General features: G+C 34.9%; 1 non-coding gene across 1 annotated transcript; it reads left to right on the top strand.

Annotated features, from left to right (window-relative positions):
- The first annotated feature begins 3037 nt into the window (after positions 1-3037).
- Positions 3038-3139, top strand: LOC122898120. Its single transcript, XR_006382860.1, has one exon. It is a non-coding gene; the product is annotated as a U6 spliceosomal RNA (small nuclear RNA).
- The last annotated feature ends 222 nt before the right edge of the window (positions 3140-3361 follow it).

Here is a 3361-nt window from a genome sequence, read left to right as displayed (position 1 = left end):
AAATGGCTATCTGAGACAGACTTAAAAGCTTGTTGAAAACTGGTAAGGAAAAAAATTGTTTTGGCTCTTCTAGTTCCTTTGCCTTTCCATATAAATTTTAGCTTGCCAGAATTTTAACAGGAATTGCATTAAACCTGTATATCAGTTTGGGCAGAATTGGCATCATGACTTTGTTGAGGCTTCCAATCCATGGGTATAGAATGTCTCTGTTTATTTACATCTTTGATTTCTTCATCAGTGTCTTGTAGATTTTACTTTTTGTCATTTCCTTTTTGTTTAGAGAACTTCCTTTTGTTATTCTTTTAGGATAGGGCTGCTGGTGATAAATTTTCATTTCCTTCATCTGAGAATGTCTTGATTTCCCCATCATTCCTGAAACATATTTTCACTGGATAGATAATTCTGGTTTGACGGTTCTTTGTACTTGAAAAATGTTTTATCATTTCCTTTCGGCTTCCATGCTCCTTGATGGGAAAAAAATCTGTAATTAGTGTATTGTTTCTCTGGCTACTTTCAAGATTTTTGTGTTATGTCTTTGTTTAGGTTTGATATGATGTGCTGTGGAATGGATGTCTTTGCATATATCCTGTTTGGAGATTACACTGAATCTGGTTTTTGTTTGTTTGTTTGTTTGCTTTGTTTTTGACAAATTTGGGAAATTTTCAGTCATTACTTTTTTGAATACCTTTTAGCCCCATCTGTCTTCACTTCTGGGTCTCTAATGACATAAACGACAGATTTTTTTTTTTTTTTTAAGTTCCATAAATTCCTGAGGACCCTTTTTTGGGGGGGGGGTGTATATTTTCTCATCGATTAGGAAATTTCTATGTTCTGTCTTCTAGTTCACTGGTTATTTCTTCTGTTTCAGTATTCTGTTGTCTCATTTTTTTTCCCAGTTATTAAACTTTTTAGTTCTAAAATTCCATTTGCTTTTGCTTTATAACTTCTGTATATTTGCTGAGGCTTCCTTTTTTTTTTTCATTAAGTGTATTTGTAATTACTCAAGAACTTTTATGATGGGTGCTTTGAAATCTTTGATAATTCTAAAATCTGTACCATCTTGGTGTTGAAATTTGTTTTTTATCATGAAATTTGCATCTTGATTCTTGGTATTATGCGTGATATTTTTACTGAAACTTGGATGTTACAAGACTGGATCTTATTTAAATCTTTTGCTATCACAGGACTTTTCGGGCACCATTCTAGTAGATAAAACATGGTACTGCCTTGTTACTGCTGGTGAGATAGAAGTCCAAGTTCTCTACTTAGCCTCTGTTGATGGCCAGTAAATGTGAAGGAAGGAGCTGTCTCTTATTATTGCTGGGCAGAGGGTGGGAGCTTAGGCTCCCCACTAAGTCTTGCTGATACCATCCTGGTTGGGAGAGGGAGGAGTCACCTTATTACTGCTATTTGCATGTATTCCACTGATGTTGTAGGAAGGTAGTCATGTTACCCTTGAGCATTGGTGAAAAGTCCCAACTTGACTAGTCTCCAATACTACGCAATGGGGATTATAAGAGGTGTTTTCTTTTTGTTTTTTGTTTGTTTGTTTGTTTGTTTTTACTGCAGCATAAGTATGAAATACCAGATTTCTTATGAGGTCTTCACTGACTGTGAGGGTATACCCTTATTACTGCTGAGTGGTAACAGTTCTGCCTTTCCGTTTCTGATCCCTGCCCAACAACAAGAGGATGAAATTCCTTCTCACTGCTAGTTCTTTGAGGATGAAATTCTGGGCTCAGGATGAAATTACTACCTCCTCACTTGGTCTTTGACACCACCCCGATAGCAGGATTTAGAAAGCTACATTATGTCTCTGCAAAAATAAAAGTCTAGGCTGTCTACTTGATGGTTGCTGAAGGGGGTGGGGAATGGAGGCTGCAGTTTTTATCTGTGCTATTTGGCTGGAACAGATTGGTTATTGTCTAAAATTTTCTGTTTTGCTAGGATTCCCCCATGTTTTTTTGCTTAGAGAAGGTAGTTTTTTTGGAGGGTTTTTCAGTTTTCCCCCTCATCTGTGCTTATTGATGTTTCTGAGTTGCCTCCTTCTCTAATAATCCAGTCTAGGATAGAACTGGAGAGAAAACCCAGGGTACTCCTCACTGTTTTTGTTGTTTTTTTGGCCTCAAGTTTCTAGATAGTCTGCTGTTTTCTCTCTACTTTTCAGAATCTCATATATAGAATTTATATCCATAGAGATTATATGGAATTTATATCCATATATACGGAGTTTATCATATACTATGTACATCCATTCTAGTGATCTAATCCTCTGTGTAATTTATTTAATTTCTTTAGAGAAAAATCTGTACCCCCCACACTTCCCCCCCTCCCCGGGATAAAGTTTTGGAGAATGAACTATCCCACACATAGATCATTAGAGAATCATTTTGTTATTGCCCTATCTTACTCTTCTTTCATTGTACATGGCTGTCTGGACTCAGGAGAAGCCCCAGAGTTCTGCCTGGCCAGGTTAGCTGCAGCATCTTCTCTTGTTACTTGTGACTTCCTTGGCTCTACCTCAGTATTCTTTGCATCTAGAAGTTTCTTGAACTCTCTTGAATATCTGTATCTTATCTCTTCAATTTTGGCTAATATCCTTTAATGTTTTATTATTTTAATGGATTCTGAGTAGAGAAAATCTGTGTGTGTGTGTGTGTGTGTGTGTGTGGTGTCTTGAACAGAAAACTTAATGAATTCTTTATTTATGTTGAATGTAATACAAAGCATTAATATGCAAAGATTTCAACATCTTATTTGCTTGTAAATATACATTTTTAATATAAAATTATGTTTAAAGATAAATTATAGATAAATATTAAGATTTTCCATGAGAATGTCTAAGTTTGAAAACACATGCAACTAGAATATGTAATTCATGCTGAAGAGTTCTGTAAATACATGTAATATCAATCTTATTTTTCATTTGACTTTACTTTAAGAGCTAGATTAGGGAATTTTTGGACCCAGGAAACTAGAACTAATATATTTAGAGTTAATATTTATGTTACTTTAAAAACAAGTTTTTCCCTTATGTTTGCTTTGGGAGTACACATCTTAAACTTAGAACAATACAGAGAAGATTAGTATGGTCCCACTCAAGGATGATATGCAAACTCATGAATCATTAGATATTTTAAAAAGATGAGATTTTCTCATCCTTCCAATTTCTTATATAGTGACAGATGAACATCATAATGCAGTTAGGCCCACTACCACGTCCTAAAAAGACTTTAAAATAATTTGGACTTATTTTTACATTCTTTATATTAGGCTTCTATTTGAAATTTTTTTTTACCTCACCCTAACCTTCAAGTATGAAAACTAAGGGTGGGCTAAGATTAAGCTTCTCCAATTGAAG

Source organism: Neovison vison, chromosome 1 (assembly GCF_020171115.1).
Source record: "Neovison vison isolate M4711 chromosome 1, ASM_NN_V1, whole genome shotgun sequence".
Taxonomy (NCBI): Eukaryota; Metazoa; Chordata; class Mammalia; order Carnivora; family Mustelidae; genus Neogale; species Neogale vison.
This window is presented reverse-complemented; position numbering and strand designations above follow the sequence as displayed.